We start from the raw sequence: 19319 nt of genomic DNA, 5'->3' as shown, positions 1-19319 counted from the left end.
ACGGTTAATTACTTGGAGCTTCATTATCGGTTCACAGTGCACATTAGGGACATCTGCTGGTCAACAATAAACAGCAGCGTATGATTATCAAATATACATTTTTTTCTCTGTACTGTTTTCATCAAAACTCCGTGGCTCAGCGGTAAATCGTTGACTTTAGTAGGGCCAGTTGGAACACCAGCAGATTTACATAATGCTTCCATGTTTTGCTTTCAGGATGACTATTTTTCTAAAACCCAATCTATGGCATTATTTCGGATGCTTAAGACATAAGCGATACTATACTAAATAAAACGATTTATTTTAACAACAATGCAGAAAGTGTGGTTTCACATACATTTATTTTAAAGAGTGCCTTCAACAGTATTCGACCACATTACCCTCACGTCCCTGAATGTTTCATTGTTCCCTATTCTACCTGCTAAACTACCAATTAGGTGAAATTATATTTACAAAATCTTTGTAAGTACAGTGTCCAATAGAGGTCGGTGTTTGGTTTATTGTCATGCATTTCTCGGATCGCTAACATGATGTGTATTCTTCCTTTCTCTGATCTTTCCTACTTTTCCCCATCCCTCTCTTTCGTCAGGGCTCTGACACGGTGCTGGAGGTGTTCAATGTGTTGCCGAGGACGAGGTGGAGAGGGTGATGGCCAAGAAGCTGAAGAGAGCCAAGAAGAAGGCCAGGTAAGTCGCAGTGGTTTTTGCCGTGGCTGCAAAAACCAGTCTGCAGATGTAGTTCAAGTTAGCCTTCCCTGTAGCTCAGTTGGTAGAGCATGGTGTTTGCAACGCCAGGGTTGTGGGTTTGATTCCCACAGGGGGCCAGCACAGAAAAAATAAATAATAATAAATGTATGAAATGAAATGTTTGAAATGTATGCATTCACTACTGTAAGTCGCTCTGGATAAGAGCGTCTGCTAAATGACTAAAATGTAAATGTTGGGACATTCGTCAAATATGTGTGGAATCTAATTCCAATCAAACTAAATACTTCAAATATTTATATATACAGTTATGTTGATTACATTTGTGAAATATAAAGGTGAGGTGCTGCTGCCCCCTCATGTAGGGATGTGCAGGATGCAGAGGAGGAGGACACCCCAGAGCCTGTGGTGGAGAGGAAACTGGCAAATGAGATTGTGAGACTGACCAACATCAAGGCCTCTGCCAAGATTAGGTACACTAACACACGCATGCATACTCTCACACACTCAATCAACCAACCAACATTTTGTGTCACTTTATATCCTAGATGGGTGGACTGCCTGCTGTGTGCTAGTGGGGAGTTGAAGTTAGCCATGCTGCTCCAGAACAACACAGTGGAGACTTACAGCCTCAAGACGACTGACAAGAACCCCACGGGCACTACGACCTCCAGGATCACCATGGGGGACCAGGGTGCCCACACATTGGCCTTCAGCTCAGACAACATTGTTGTCCTTTCCGCCTCTCTGGGGACACTGTCAAAGTCTGGAACAGGTGGAAACATCAGGTCACACAGCACTAGGATTGACCTGACCATGGGGTTTCACTGTATAAGTTAAATCTAGTTAATTAAAGCTTTAGGCTTTCCAGCATCTTTAAAAGTTGACATATATTATGACACCTAGACACATATTATAAGATGTTTTCTTCATTCTGATTGGATGTCGTAACAGGAAGTTCCTCTCTGTCGCAGGTCTACCCTGCAGGTGATTCGCACCATGGCGTGTGAGTACGCCCTCTGCTCCCTGTTCGTCCCTGGAGACATGCAGATCATCCTAGGAACCAAGGTAACACACATGCATGCACACACTAACATACACCAAACTACTGCAGATGTGCATTATCCAGTATTGGACTGTTGTGTGGAACTCAGGCTTACCGAGGGAGGACTCTAGTGCCCAAGCCTGTTTTATAATGAGCAGTGCCATTGAGGACTTTTGCTATGTTGGCGCTGCCCATGCTCTCACAGACGCCATAGTGGGACAGATACAATGATGTAATGTCTATGGGCTAACCTAGTCTGTCTCTCTCCTCTCCTGTCAGAGTGGTAAGATTCAGATCTTTTACTTGGCATCAGGAACCCTCCTGGAGACTGTCGATGCCCATAACGGAGCTCTGTGGTCCCTCTGTCTGTCTCCTGATCAGGTACTGTCTGTCTGTCAGATCTACCTGTCCATGTTCAACATCATCCACAATACATGTAGAGCATTCGTGGATCTCATCTTTTAAAGTGCCAATCTCCATTACAACTCCAAAGGTCCCCTTATATGTAGACAAAAGCCCATGGACAAGTCCACGTTTACAGAGTGATGCTGAGACTCACTTTAAAATGTACTGTAATGTCAAACAAAAACCAATGATTTAAAAGTTAAACAAACCATACAACTCTATGCACAATGATTACTTTGAACAATCTCCACATATTTTTTTTTACAAAAGCACATTTACTTGAAGAACAGTATGCAGATGCAAAGTTTGGTAACAGAATGACATTACCAAACTTTGCATCTGCACTTTGTTTGACATACATTTTAATGTCTCAGCATCACTCCGTTATCGTGGAAATGCCCCCATACAATACAATCATTCCCATTTGCTCTGTAATTATGTTATTTCCTCAGAGGGGGATAGTGACGGCGGAGTTTCAGCTGATTAAGGATGGAGAGGCTGCACAGAAGTAAGCCTAGCTTTATTTCTTCTGTTTCACATACTGTCAATAACACAATAATGCTGTTTTCTACTAGAGGCAAAGAAGTTCTGTTGTCCAGGCAGGTACTTGTGATCCCAGGCTGCATGGTGTTATTCAGGTGAGCTTCTATGGAGTGAGTCCTTGACTGGAGTTTGTGTTGACCCTGATCTAAGTGTGTGTGTGTTGCAGGAGGCTGACGGTGAAACACATGCGTACACTGCAGCTGGATGAGGATGTGTTGTGTGTGAAATATTCTCCTGACCAGAGATTGTTGGCTGTCTCCCTGCTGGACTGTACCGTCAAGGTCTTCTACACTGACACACTCAAGTTCTTCTCTCTCTGTATGGACACAAGCTCCCTGTGCTCTGCCTGGACATCTCTCATGTGAGTACCAGTACTCAATCTGGCAACCAATCTTAAACTAAAAACGAATGTAATGTGTGATGGTAGATGAATATAGAATGTGCATGGTTAAAGTTGCTGTGTGTTATGTGTGTTTAATCTGTCTTGACTCTGAATGTTACTTCTTCTCCACCTCTCAGGACAGTGCCATGATAGCAACCGGTTCTGCAGACAGAAACGTCAAGATCTGGGGTCTGGATTTTGGGAACTGTCACCGATCTATGTTTGCCCACGATGACAGGTACAGAAAATGTATAACCTAATGTTAATATGAATATATAATATACTGCCAGAACACATCGTCCTAAGCCGTCAGACATATGGTCAGTGTAAATGGCTTAATGTGGACGCTTTACCAACGGTCTCAAATGATATCATTTAATATACGTTGGCTTCCCTCTCCCCATTTCCAGTAAAATATTTAATTTAATCTCCAGTTTCATAAACACTGTCCTAGTTAGCCACCTCTGACCGATGACATCACCCCATCTGCTCTTTCATGTCGCCGTTTTGTCATTTCTCATCTGCTTTCCTTTTCCTTCTCATTCTTTCTTTTCTCAGCGTCATGTACCTTCAGTTTGTTCCCAAAACCATCTGTTCTTCACAGCGGGGAAGGAAAAGAAGATAAAACAATGGGATGCAGTCAAGTTTGAGCACATCCAGACTCCAGAGGTGACATTCACTCTCATGCTGTTACATTTCCCATATGGAGATGAGGCCTAGAGTTCCATTATTAAAAATATTGATGATTGGCAAGCAATTATGTGACCTAAATGCACCCTTTCCCATCTGAGTGACTAAATTTATTATTATTTATTTCAAACAGTGGAAGTATAAAGGTGTGTTTTCTCTGTGTCGTTTCTCTCTCACTGACGTCTCGTGTCTCTCACAGATTCCTGGAGAGACCAAAAGCAGCACAAGTGGCGAAGAAGAACATAGAGACAGTCAAAGCTGTGTCATGACTTTACTTTCATTAATCTGATTATTGTTATTTATTTAATCATCTATGTTTAATTGTTACCCAATTTAAATGAATCATGTAACAATTAACTAATTAGGATTTGGGGCACCACGGAAGAGGTTGTTTAAAGAGTTACCATCTCCCGAGTTAAACTCTATAAGGTATATATCTATTACATCAATAAACAATCATCTTATTAATCATTACCTCATATCATCATTCTGAACAGTCGTAAACTCAAGCATCTGCAAAAACTCCAGCCTTGCTCATGATTCAGTGCTACACAAATTGGTTTAATTATTTATTTACTGGCTAACTAAATAATAACACAGAAAAAACATACACACTTGCTACATGAGACAAAGGTCCCTAGCGGACTTTCACAATATGGCTTTTTATCCAACGACATGGAGAGAGCGAGAGAGAGAAAAAGACACTTATCGTCAATACATTTCAGGACTTTTCTCACATTAATCATATAGTTTGCACACGAATGGGCGGCAGAAATCATTCATGTATTTACGTATGGGTGTCTTTGTCCGGCATGTAGTCCTGAACAGAACTACAGAGTTCACTCTGTTCCATTCGATCCTGAAGCTGCTTATTTGAAGATAAGCCAGCCGTGCCGATGGTTCCAGTCAGGTGATGAGAGTAGCGTACTACAATGATTTGACAAGGGTAGTAGGATGGTTTGAAGAGTTCAAGATATTTTAGTCAGGACAGCTAATCAGCTGTACCAGTGATTGTCTGAGAGGGTGTGTTTTCCTCTTCCTCCTTGTGTTGATAGTCAGGATTTGACCCACGATGAACATGAGCTGCAGCTTGCCGTCTCTCTGGTCTAAAGGAAGGTGAGTTTATTTCTTCACCTCGTGTTGAGGTTCAAAGTACCAACCATTTCAAATGTGTAGCTACCCGCCTCACGTTTCCTGGTCTAATGTTAATTTCGTTACCAAGGCTCGAGGGGACAGCTCCGTCTGTCTGACACGCTCTCCGACCTCACTCGGGGCATGGCTACCTACTTATGCACAGTTTATAGGAGATAGATTCTCTTATACCTCCTAAAATCACATTCCTATCTTAACAACAATACTTTAAACATTTTTCATATTACATGCACAACTTATTGGATGGAAACTTGACAGATAAAGGGGATATACTTTCCAAGTTACAGTATTTTGTTCATACAGTTTTTAATGACATCACAAAATGAAAAGCAATATTACATTCATTTTCCATAGCTCCCCACTGACCACTCCCCACGTCACATTATGTTAGAAATATTGTTCCAGTATTCACGTTTGACCGAATTAGAGTTTTGTTGGGAAAAGTCTGTGAAACAGAGATTCCTTTGTTCATACTGGAGGGGAATAAAGAAAGTATTCTACTTAAATTTATGACAGGGCGTGGAGGTGTCAAAACCCCCACACCAGATCCCTCCTCCACTCTGCGGGTGAGAGAAGGTCTGGTTATTGTCAGCCATTTCCAAGCTGATCTGACCCATTGTGATCCTCACAGGACAGTCATGACAGCTGTGAGTCTCCATGTCAAGTAACTAGACTGCAGAGATGGAGAGGTTGCGTGTGTGTGTGTGTGTGTGTGTGTGTGTGTGTCTTCAGGCTGAGCTTGTCATGGAGGAGCTGTACAGATCAGAGAAAAGGAAAATGAAGGAGCATCAGCCTGCCAGTCAGCCAGCAAACAGTTGCCTCCACCTAAAGTCAATCTTATCCTTGCGGCCTTTGGAAACATTTCTGTAAGTTATTAATTCCACCTGAAATTATGATACGTGCATAGCCCAGGGTACTAGTTCCGTTCCTCACTAATCGATCATGTAACCATTGTAACTACATCCTCTTCTGCCTCCCTTGCAGCCGTCTCGCTATGTCATTGACGTGATGAAGAAGGCCCATTCCAGTGAGCTGGAGGTGTCTCTGCTGGTCCTGCCGTTCCCCTACATCCCAGACCTGCTGTCTCTCTTCAACCGCTATGTCCAGGATGGCCTGGAGGTCGAGCTAGTGTGCCACTTCTTCCTGCTCAGGTATGCTAGCCTCCAACGCAGGCTTCTCAAGTGGTGCGATAACCTGGGGAAGTTCTCCCTTTAGGATGATTATATAAATGGGTGGAGTCTAGAGTCTAGATGCCCTCAATCTCACACAAATTATCAAGGAAACCACCAGGTACAACCCTAAATCCGTAAACATGGGCACCCTCATAGATATTATCCTGACCAACTTGCCCTCCAAATACACCTCTGCTGTTTTCAATCCGGATCTCAGCGGTCACTACCTCATTGCCTGCATCCGCTATGGGTCCGCGGTCAAACGACCACCCCTCATCACTGTCAAACGCTCCCTAAAACACTTCTGCGAGCAGGCCTTTCTAATCAACCTGGCCCAGGTATCCTGGAAGGATATTGACCTCATCCCATCAGTCGAGGATGCCTGGTCGTTCTTTAAAAGTAATTTCCTCACCATCTTAAATAAGCATGCCCCTTTCAAAAAATGTAGAACTAAGAACAGATATAGCCCTTGGTTCACTCCAGACCTGACTGCCCTTGACCAGCACAAAAACATCCTGTGGCGGACTGCAATAGCATTGAATAGTCCCTGCGATATGCAACTGTTCAGGGATGTCAGGAACCAATACACACAGTCAGTCAGGAAAGGAAAGGCTAGCTTTTTCAAACAGAAATTTGCATCTAACTCCAAAAGGTTTTGGGACACTGTAAAGTCCATGGAGAACAAGAGCACCTCCTCCCAGCTGCCCACTGCACTGAGGCTAGGTGACACGGTCACCACCGATAAATCCATAATAATCGAAAATTACAATAAGCATTTCTCTACGACTGGCCATGCTTTCCTCCTGGCTACCCCAACCCCGGCCAACAGCTCCGCAACCCTCGCAGCTACTTGCCCGAGCCTCCCCAGCTTCTCCTTCACCCAAATCCAGATCGCAGATGTTCTGAAAGAGCTGCAAAACCTGGGCCCGTACAAGTCAGCTGGACTAGACAATCTGGACCCTCTCTTTCTAAAATTATCCGCCGCCATTGTTGCGACCCCTATTATCAGTCTGATTAACCTCTCTTTCGTATCGTCCGAGATCCCTAAAGATTGGAAAGCTGCCACGGTCACCCCCCTCTTCAAATGGTGTGACACTCTAGACCCAAACTGTTACAGACCTATATCCATCCTGCCCTGCCTTTCTAAAGTCTTTGAAAGCCAAGTTAATAAACAGATCACTGACCATTTCAAATCCCACCGTACCTTCTCCGCTGTGCAATCCGGTTTCTGAGCTGGTCACGGGTGCACCTCAGCCACGCTCAAGGTACTAAACGATATCATAACCGCCATCGATAAAAGACAGTACTGTGCAGCCGTCTTCATCGACCTGGCCAAGGCTTTCGACTCTGTCAATCACCACATTCTTGTCGGCAGACTCAACAGCCTTGGTTTCTCAAATGACTGCCTCGCCTGGTTCACCAACTACTTCGCAGACAGAGTTCAGTGTGTAAAATCTGGGTCCTGTTGTCCGGACCTCTGGCAGTCTCTATGGGGGTACCACAGGGTTCAATTCTCAAGCCGACTCTTTTCTCTGTATATATCAACGATGCCGCTCTTGCTGCGGGTGATTCCCTGATCCACCTCTATGCAGATGACACCATTCTGTATACATCTGGCCCTTCATTGGACACTGTGTTAACTAACCTCCAAATGAGCTTCAATGCCATACAACACTCCTTCTGTGGCCTCCAAGTGCTCTTAAACGCTAGCAAAACCCAATACATGCTTTTCAAACATTTGCTGTCCGCACCCGCCCGCCCGACCAGCATCACTACTCTGGACGGTTCTGACCTAGAATATGTGGACAACTACAAATACCTAGGTATCTGGATAGACTGTAAACTCTCCTTCCAGACTCATATCAAACATCTCCAATCCAAAATCAAATCTAGAATCGGCTTTCTATTTCACAACAAAGCCTCCTTCACTCACGCCGCCAAACTTACCCTAGTAAAACTGACCATCCTACCGATTCTCGACTTCGGCGACGTCATCGACAAAATAGCTTCCAATACTCTACTCAGCAAATTGGATGTAGTCTATCATAGTGCCATCCGTTTTGTTACCAAAGCGCCTTATGCCACCCACCACTGCGACCTGTATGCTCTAGTCGGCTGGCCCTTGCTACATATTCGTCGCCAGACCCATTGGCTCCAGGTCATCTATAAGTCTATGCTACTCAGCTCACTGGTCACGATAACAACACCCACCCGTAGCACGCGCTCCAGCAGGTATATCTCACTGGTCATCCCCAAAGCTAACACCTCCTTTTGGCCGCCTTTCCTTTGGCCGCCTTTCCTCTGTTGCCAGTGACTGGAACGAATTGCAAAAATTGCTGAAGCTGGAGACTTACATTTCCCTCACTAACTTTAAACATCAGCTATCTGAGCAGCTAACCGATCGCTGCAGCTGTACATAGTCCATCTGTAAATAGCCCACCCAATCTACCTACCTCATCCCCATATTGTTTTTATTTACTTTGCTGCTCTTTTGCACATCAGTATCACTATTTACACACCATCATCTGCTCATCATCATCTGCTCATCTATCACTCCAGTGTTAATCTGCTAAATTGTATTTACTTTGCTACTATGGCCTATTTATTGCCTTACCCACTCATGCCATTTGCACACACTGTATATAGACTTCCTTTTTTATATTGTGCTATTGACTGTACACTTGTTTATTCCATGTGTAACTCTGTGTTGTTGTTTCTGTCGCACTGCTTTGCTTTATCTTGGCCAGGTCGCAGTTGTAAATGAGAACTTGTTCTCAACTCGCTTACCTGGTTAAATAAAGGTGGGAAAAAACATTTCAAACTAGTTATGTGTTGCTATTTTGCATGGGTGGAGCTTCAAACAGAGGTGGTGTTTCCAAAAACGAATTCTGACTTGAAACAAGCTAGGTATCATAAGATAATGCTGCACAAGCTACTAAAACTTTGTCCGACACACAGTAGGAAAAGAGGCACGGACAAAACAAGGAAAAACAAAATGGGAAAAACAGGGAAATGCCTCTCCTGAAGGAAAATACCATTTCTACTTACGGCCAATAAAATGAGAACGTTAACAGCCGGCGCTTCCATTGAAACGCACGATCCAATACTATAGTTTTCCAGACTTCCACTAGTCGAGTCAACGACACTATATTTGGAAGGATGACCTCTCGAGACGATGGACACGCTAACAAACAACATTACACTAATCACAAGTGTTTGTCAGTCAGTTGTTTGTGCATTTCTCTCACATAATTTCTGATGAAAACCTTGTAACTCCATTTTTGCAAATCTTTCTATTATATATACACTGCTCAAAAAAATAAAGGGAACACTAAAATAACACATCCTAGATCTGAATGAAATAAATAATCTTATTAAATACTTTTTTCTTTACATAGTTGAATGTGCTGACAACAAAATCACACAAAAATAATCAATGGAAATCCAATTTATCAACCCATGGAGGTCTGGATTTGGAGTCACACTCAAAATTAAAGTGGAAAACCACACTACAGGCTGATCCAACTTTGATGTAATGTCCTTAAAACAAGTCAAAATGAGGCTCAGTAGTGTGTGTGGCCTCCACGTGCCTGTATGACCTCCCTACAACGCCTGGGCATGCTCCTGATGAGGTGGCAGATGGTCTCCTGAGGGATCTCCTCCCAGACCTGGACTAAAGCATCCGCCAACTCCTGGACAGTCTGTGGTGCAACGTGGCGTTGGTGGATGGAGCGAGACATGATGTCCCAGATGTGCTCAATTGGATTCAGGTCTGGGGAACGGGCGGGCCAGTCCATAGCATCAATGCCTTCCTCTTGCAGGAACTGCTGACACACTCCAGCCACATGAGGTCTAGCATTGTCTTGCATTAGGAGGAACCCAGGGCCAACCGCACCAGCATATGGTCTCACAAGGGGTCTGAGGATCTCATCTCGGTACCTAATGGCAGTCAGGCTACCTCTGGCGAGCACATGGAGGGCTGTGCGGTCCCCCAAAGAAATGCCACCCCACACCATGACTGACCCACCGCCAAACCGGTCATGCTGGAGGATGTTGCAGGCAGCAGAACGTTCTCCACGGCGTCTCCAGACTCTGCCACGTCTGTCACGTGATCAGTGTGAACCTGCTTTCATCTGTGAAGAGCACAGTGGCGAATTTGCCAATCTTGGTGTTCTCTGGCAAATGCCAAACGTCCTGCACGGTGTTGGGCTGTAAGCCCAACCCCCACCTGTGGACGTCGGGCCCTCATACCACCCTCATGGAGTCTGTTTCTGACCGTTTGAGCAGACACATGCACATTTGTGGCCTGCTGGAGGTCATTTTGCAGGGCTCTGGCAGTGCTCCTCCTGCTCCTCCTTGCACAAAGGCGGAGGTAGCAGTCCTGCTGCTGGGTTGTTGCCCTCCTACGGCCTCCTCCACGTCTCCTGATGTACTGGCCTGTCTCCTGGTAGCGCCTCCATGCTCTGGACACTACGCTGACAGACACAGCAAACCTTCTTGCCACAGCTCGCATTGATGTGCCATCCTGGATGAGCTGCACTACCTGAGCCACTTGTGTGTGTTGTAGACTCCGTCTCATGCTACCACTAGAGTGAAAGCACCGCCAGCATTCAAAAGTGACCAAAACATGAGCCAGGAAGCATAGGAACTGAGAAGTGGTTTGTGTTCACCACCTGCAGAACCACTCCTTTATTGGGGGTGTCTTGCTTATTGCCTATAATTTCCACCTGTTGTCTATTCCATTTGCACAACAGCATGTGAAATTTATTGTCAATCAGTGTTGCTTCCTAAGTGGACAGTTTGATTTCACAGAAGTGTGATGGACTTGGAGTTACATTGTGTTGTTTGTGTTCCCTTTATTTTTTTGAGCAGTATATATATATATATATATATATATATATATGAAAAGCTATGTACTCTGAACATTTCATGACTAAGACCAAGAAAATGTATTCACAATAGCTTCTGAAGTTTCATAATTGTGTGTTTGTTAATGGGGAGAATATGGTAATTTGTTCAATTTCCTGAGAAGTTTCTGTTGTGGAGATAAGAGGTTTACATCAGACACAACGATATGCAAATAACCTCACGCAGGTGTGTGTGTCTGGTGTCTCTGTGGTACTTGCGAGTAGATGAGCCTCATGTCTGTCTGTGTCTGTCCTCACTGTGCTGGTCCTTATCTTTCCAGGGTCCACTTTGGCCAGATCTCCAGTAACCAGATGCTGCCAACCGTCATAGACGATCTAAGAAGCAACACCGTCTCTAAAGTCTGAGAGTTCAGGGTAAGTCCAATCAAAGAATATAGAAACATTTACTCTAACGGCTGATGATCCACAAGTCATATCAAACTGTTTCTCGCCTTCTGCTCCTGGATGTTCTGGGGTTCAACAGTGCTGGTCGCCAGTTTCTCCAGAGGGAGGTCGAGAGCAAAGAGGACATCATGTTCTTTGCCGATGCCGCCTCGATGAGAAGCGAGGGAGAGAAGAGAGCTATACTCACCATCGCCTGAATCACTCTCTCTCTAGAGGCTGGTGGGAGGACCTATAGGAGGACGGGCTCATTGTAATTGCTGGAATGGAATTAATGGAACAGAGTCAAACATGTAATTTCCATATGTTTGTTTGATACCATGCCATTCCAACCATGACAATGAGCCCGTCCTTCTATAGCTCCTCGCACCAGCTTCTTCCAAATCATGACTAGTAGGCTACTGCAGGCAAGGCCTTTAGCAGAGATTTACACTGTTAGTTTTATATTTCAACTGTTATAGGATCCTGATAGGACATAACACTGTTGTTCAATGACATGCTTCATTTCCCAAATAAACTGTGTCTGAGTTACTCATGTCAAGCCTCGCTTCCTCAGGTTTTACAGAACGACTGTGAATTAATAAATCCACTGTGCCCTAACTCGAGTCAAAAGGAAGTAGTGTATGTATACACAGCAGATCCCTATGCAACCACAGTCTCGTATAAAACACATCAAACTCCATCTTAAATAGATACAATTCATGTTGGACTTTCCCCTCCCTGGTCGGTCTTAGCTTCCCGTCACATGGGGGTTTGACAGGTATGATTTAGGCCTGTTTCTCTGGGTTTTCCTGTATCACAGCTTAGGGGAGTGATTCAGGGCTGGATCAGGGCCAAACCGGACCGAAGTGGGCTTCAGGGGGATAGAGAGTGGTGTCCGATTTGTCACAGACCACCAGTCTCTCAGACCACCAAGACTGCCACTCCCAAAGAGCTCACAATACAGAACCAGATTCAGTCAGCTACAGGGGAGCCCCTCCTATCTCTCCAGCCTGGTCTCATAGACTAGATGTAACATAGTATAAATCCAGCATACTCAAATTACAATGGTACGTTTGTCACAGTTAGATAAGTTCGATGATTACTTAATGCAAAAACAAAAGTAGAGTAGTTGGTTGGAGTGGATGGGTGGGAGTCTAATGCAAACATCTAGTAACCCAAAGGTTGTGAGTTTGAATCTCATCACAGACAACTTCAGAATTTTTGCTAATTACCAGATTTTCAACTACTTACTACTTTTTAGCTACTTTGAAACTACTTAGCATGTTAGCTAATCCTTCCCTAAACCTTAACCCTTTTAGCTAACCCTTCAACTAGCTAGCTAACGTTAGCCATCTAGCTAGAATTTGTAACATATCTTATGTTTTGCAAATTCGTAACATGTCATATGAATGGGTGATGGACATTCACAAATGAATACATACCATACGAAACGTAACATATACTAAATGGAGCGTCTCAGATTTACATACAGAATAATATGAAATGCTCTGAGACCAGGTTGCCCTCTCCTCTCACCACTGTTATTCTATACTGCCATTAGTGGGAGGCAGATTCAGCTTGACTTCACTGCTCTGTAACCCAGGCTGAATTTATGGTTACTATACCTCGTGTATGTTGACAACATATTTCACCCAAGAGTAGAGTATAGGACCCACATCTCTCCCATCTCAGTTTTCAGTACCATATTTTGCTGAAATATAGACTACTTGCATTTTTTCCACAACCCTGAACTTTAACCACTTAACATTGGCAATGTTCCACCCACATCAAGCGCGTAATGTTCCACAAGTGTGTTTATATCCTGACCGCAGGGCGCTGTGAATTAACACCTTAAAACACCTTTTCCCTTTGTTCGCTTTTTAATCTTGCAGCAGACAAAAATCAAATTAACTCTGTATTTATAAGGCTGTAAAAAGGGCCAGAAATTCTTTATGAGGCTGAATTTGGCTCTTTAAGCTATAAATGTCACATCTACCTAAATTAAAAATTCTTCAGAAAAAAACTGAAACACACACACACAGTTACAACACACCAGCAATGGATTACAGACTAATCTCAACTCGAAATGGCATTAGAATGCATAATTTATTTTCAAAACAGTATGAAACATTTTTAGATAGCCTATGTAGCAAACAAAGTTTGACCTGAATATTACCCCCAACATTTAAGTTACCTTTCAGTAAAACTATGAACTCAATTTAAAAAGCAGCTGCCCCATTAAAACTAACTTCTCATTTAAAAAACTGCTTACGTGGCATCGTTTTGTGAGACTTGTGTTCGTGACTGTATCACAACCTGTTATATTCTGCACTGTTACAGAACACTCATAACAGCCATGGCACACAGAGTGTGAGTGAAATGTTTGAAGTTTCCTCCCTCCATCTCAGTCATATGTATTGTGGCTACAGCTACACAAGGATCCCAAGTTTATTATTAATTTTAGCTTTATGGCTTTTCACATACAACAGGCTAGTGTACCTGGGAGGAAAAATGGGGCTGGTTGGTTCCATAGCTGTGACTTATCCAGAAAAATGACCCACTGCTTTCTCATACTAACTCTTGGCTCTTCAGATGAGTAAACAGAGAGAATTGTAGAATAAGCGCTTATCCGTAGTAGTTATATGTGGGTGTAACTGGATACATTTCAATGGATTGACATGAATCTCATGTGCCCTGTTTTAAGACTATACAGACAGTGTTATAATCAAATCAATCAAATGTATTTATAAATCCATTTTTACATCAGCAGATGTCACAAAGTGCTTATACAGAAACCCAGACTAAAACCCCAAACAGCAAGCAATGCAGATGCAGAAGCATGGTGGCTAGGAAAAACTCTCTAGAAAAGGCAGGAACCTAGGAAGAAACCTAGAAAGGAACCAGGCTCTGAGGGGTGGCCGGGTGGAGATTATAAGAGTACATGACCATTAAGGCCAGATTGTTCTTCAAGATGTTCAAATGTTCATAGATGACCAGCAGGGTCAAATAATAATCACAGTGGTTGTAGAGGGTGCAACTGGTCAGCACCTCAGGAGTAAATGTTAGTTGGCTTTTCAAAGCCGAGCATTCAGAGGTCAAGACAGCAGGTGTGGTAGAGAGGGAGAGAGAGGGTTGAAAACGGCAGGTCTGGGACAAGGTAGCACGTTCGGTGAATAGGTCAGGGTTCCATAGCCGCAGGCAGAACAGTTGAAACTGGAGCAGAAGCACGACAAGGAAATACACGTCTGGTGAACAGGTCAGGGTTCCGTAGGCACAGGCAAAACAGCAGGAACTGGATCAGCAGCACGAGAGTATGGAATGACTATCAATAAGTAGGTCAACCACACAGGTCAGGTAGAAAGCAGATATGTATCTATTGTATTTGCTGCATTCATGCAGAGGACCTCTCCTATATGTACACAAGTCTTAAGAATCTGTATAGAGAATATGAGTGTTTTCCAAAATAGTCAGCCGTGGCCCACTGAAGGATTGAAGAGAGAGAGAAAAAGAAGGGGCTTAGACAGTACACTACTGAACATGACCACTGGGTTGCAGTCTTACCTTTCCCAAAACTCTTGGCAGTAGCCACCTGCGGAGTCCATGTGAATCCAAAGCCCCCTATCCAAGCCTGTGTCAGTAGATTACAGCCCTAGCACCTGCTCTGTTGTTTAGCTCATAATGGTTAAGGTTAGGACTGGATCCAACACGGTTGTCACTAGCTTCTATACCCTCAAAGTCATAAACCCAACCATTTCTACAATTGATCTTCTTACATTTTTTTTTAACCCTAACCTTAACCACACTGCTAACCTTATGCCTAACCCTAACATTAAATTAAGACGAAAAAGCTCATTTCTATAGCCATTTTTTACTTTGTGGCTGTAGAGTCTGACTTTGTGGCTGTGGAAGCAAGTGGAAACCGTCCAACACTGACAGACCACTGATCCCAACTGCCCATCAATACAGAATCGCCATCACATTAGTGGCATACCACAGCATGGAGGTGACACTGCAAATAATCCATTATCTATCATTTCCAAGTTCAAACAGTTCATGACCTATATCTTTCACATAGATTAATATTACTTCTTGTATTACAGTGTCATTGTGGTATTTCTTTGGCTCTTCTGGGAGGCTTTTGCCTAGCAACCACAAACAACTGCAAATAAGTCTGAGAAGTTGTTCAGATGAGGTATGAGCAACACCTGCTAAAAGTAGACAGTAAACAGTAAATTAACAATTAGTCAGTGAGTCAGTTAGTTAGTCAGTCAGTGAGGGAATCGGTCCACAAGTCATTCTTGCTGAACTAGAGGACTTTCCAAACTAATTATGTTCAACTTTCCGAATGGATTGAAACTTGAAAACGTGAACAAATGAACAGGAAGTTAACAATTAGTCAGTGAGTCAGTCCACCATTCATTCTTTCAGTGGGCCATGTGTTAGGTTAAATCTGCATCCAGCACTCTATTTTTTTAACTTTTAAATGTAACCTTATTCAAATAGGCAAGTCAGTTAGTTAAGAACAAATTGTTATTTACAATGACGGCCTACCCCGACCAAACCTAGACAATGCTGGGCCAATTATGCACTGTCCTATGGGACTCCCAATCACAGCCAGATGGGATGCAGCCTGGATTCAAACCAGGTACTGCAATAACGCCTCTTGCATGAGATGCAGTGTCTTAGACCACTGCGCTACTCTGAGTAAATAAGCCTGTAACTACCTGAGCGGATTGGTCTGAGAAGACCCTGAGTCGTAACCTGGCTCCTATGAGAATGGGGCAAGAAACGGCTAGAGATTGGTGGTCTTCCAGTCAGGGTCTGAGTGATGAGGTGACAGAACACTCAGTCATGCCCAAAGCTGACCACCTCTCTCTGGAGTAGTTACCATGTGAACGCTCCCTTTGTCTGCCTCTGCCATTCAACTCTGTCTGTCTAACCTTCTTCTTAATTTCTTTCCTTCTTGCGTTTTTATTGTCTTCTTCATATTTGAATTTTAAATTCACTGTGGCATTATTTATGTGAATATGGTTAGTATTCCCTGCGTACTTCTGCTATACCTCCCACCACATTCATAAAGCTACAGCAGTCGTGAGGATAAACCATGATTTTAGGCTATCCCTCCATTCTCATCTCAACTTTCAACATTAGAAAAAGTAGATAGAAACATTTTATAATAGGATTGTAATTTCCTTGTTATCCATTCCAGCAGTGTGTTCCATCGAGAGTCATGGCTGTTGTACTGCAGCCCCAGGAGCTGAAAGTGGTGGTGCTCCCTCCACAGCGTCAGTCAGTCACACATGTTGAGTGGGTCAGCAGCACGCCTCCACTCATCTGGGCGGAAGAGAGGAACATGTTTTAATAACGCGAGTCTGGAGAGATCAGGAGAGATCAGGAGAGAGGAAACCATTTCTCCCCCCTACCCCGCACTGGGGTCAACCCTTCCTGGGCCCTTACACACCAACACACAAACTGCTTACTTTCCTCTTTAAGAGCTTTCCCTAGAAATCCACGCAGCTGATGTAATTAGTAATTTTTGAGCCCTGCACTTCATATTACTACCCATAAACAGACATTCAATACTTTCCTTTGAGAGCCATGTTTATCCTAAGGTTTTATAGTCCATGCAGGACCTCTGTGTTTATTCTCTAGAACAATAATGACACTATAGGTCCATGCTGGAATGCTATTCATTTGTCCAATTAAACACTGAAAATAAATACAACTCTATTAGACTAGCTCTGGTCAGCTTTGTTCCAAAACACTTGAACAACAGCACTCTGCCTGAGGATTTATGGAGTATGTTTGAAAGCAGCAGGACTGACGGACGAAATGACATGGAGGGAGATTTGTTGTCGAAGGTTTAATCTATGTTATTATCTAAATATACTGTGACATAAATCTGGATTACACACAAGCAATGACGACAGTCTGTGAAATGAAAAAAACCTGTGGAAACTAATACAAACACTTTCACAAAGTTGCTACTGAGCACAATATCTTAGTCAACTGGATACAAGTATATAGTAGACCGTGTTATGCTACAGACCATGAAGTGGCCTAAATACACAAAGCATGTATTGCAAAGAGCATCATTAGTGTTATGATGCCTCCTAGTAGGAGGGAGGTGCAGGAATCAGGAGCAGGAGAGCAAGGAAGTCCCAGTGGCACAATCGTTTATTAAAGGAGTCCCAACTTAACAACAACATGGGAGGAAACACGCTCAAACGAAGTCGCCACACACAGGGAAAGTAACGCAACACACGGAGGAGAAACCTCTACTCCTAAACAAATATCTAAACGGTAACACTACCGAATGAAAAGAAAACCCTGTGGTGCAGACACGCACCCCTAACATAGTAACACATACAAACAATCACGCACAAAGACTAGCAGGCAGCGGAGGTAAATAAACCCACCCAAATCAACTAAATTAAACACAGGTGTGACAAAACAGACAGACACAAACGAAAAGGAAAAATGGATCGGTGGCAGCTAGTAGGCCGGCGGCGACGACCGCTGAGCACCGCCCGGACAGGGAGAGGAGCCACCTTCGGTGGAAGTCGTGACAATTAGAGCAAACATTTGGAGGGCACATATTTCACAGAAATTATACTAATTTAAAAGTAAAAGGTCACAACAAACTATGTATTTTCTACTTATAACTATGTAGAAAATAAAGCAAACAATTTCCTGTGCTAGAAATGACAGAATTATTACACAAATAACCAATCTAAGCTCTAAAAACGCTGCAACAAATTTGGGAGATGTTTTGCTGGAGAGTAGAGTCTGTCATTGTGATGAAGTTCCTACAGTCTCCATGGGAGTGATCACATACAAGGCTGGACGGAGGGCCCACAGTCCCCCAGACAGACAGCCAAGATCTATAAACGCTGCACGCCAGGAACACAGAAACCAATACATACAGGAGCATAACCCAAATCCATAGCATCGATGACATATAGGTTTATGTAGAGTTACTTTATGTGGGCTCCCGAGTAGCGTAGTGGTCTAAGGCACTGCGTATCAGCGCTAGAGATGACACTACAAACATCCTGGTTCGAATCCAGACTGTATCACGGCTATGACTGTGAGTCACATAGGGTGGCGCACAATTGGCCCAGCCAATTGTGTGGGTTTGGCCGGTGTAGGCTGTCATTGTAAATTAGAATTTGTTCTTAATTGACTTGCCTAGTTAAATAAAGGTTATGAAATTTGAAAAAACATTAAAGAATCCCAAATACCTGTACCCACAGCATAAATATTGTACTGTACAAACACAGTACACTTTGCTGACCTTACCTGGTGGGTCTAAAGTTTCATTTTCAGCTGCGTGAATGAGTCAGCCTGAATAGTGGATTGTTTCTATATACAGTACATGTACGTAGTTCTTCATTTGGACAATTTATGTTTTAAGTTATAAGGCATCTTATTTAGCTGCAGATGTGTGGACCATGGACTAAGGAGAAGATAACTACCCATATCAGTTTATTTTAGCAGCATAGGAGGACTGGAGAGAATTTGTGTTCCAGTCTTTGATATGTCCAAGGATCCAAAGCCATTTCAGCTGGTCTACTCTGAGTCGACACAGTAGACCAGCCAATTAAAACCAGCACACAGCCAATTATCTGAGCCTACCCCCAGCCACACAATCAATTAACACACAAAGAGGAAGTCCAACCCAAACATCCTGTAGGGAAGAGTGAGACCACGTGGATGCTCTTTTGCAGTGGGCATCTCTGTTTGACCCAGCATTGACTCAAGGTTTCAAAACTAGCCCCAAAGTCTAGGAAACATTGCATAATCAGACGGAATCAGAAGCTATTCCAAAAATGCCTGTGAAGTCTTGTTGGTGTGTCAGAGTGTGTAAAAGAGGCGAAGTCAGGTGCAGGAGAGTAGCGTGACGTAAACAGGCACACTTTATTAAAGTTCCAA

At 43.4% G+C, this 19319-nt stretch overlaps 1 pseudogene; it reads left to right on the top strand.

The window, feature by feature from the left end:
• Nucleotides 1-312: 312 nt before the first annotated feature.
• Nucleotides 313-11937, top strand: LOC115160528 (WD repeat-containing protein 3-like; annotated as a pseudogene).
• Nucleotides 11938-19319: the final 7382 nt, after the last annotated feature.

Source organism: Salmo trutta, chromosome 24, assembly GCF_901001165.1.
Source record: "Salmo trutta chromosome 24, fSalTru1.1, whole genome shotgun sequence".
NCBI classification, from domain to species: domain Eukaryota; kingdom Metazoa; phylum Chordata; class Actinopteri; order Salmoniformes; family Salmonidae; genus Salmo; species Salmo trutta.
This window is presented reverse-complemented; position numbering and strand designations above follow the sequence as displayed.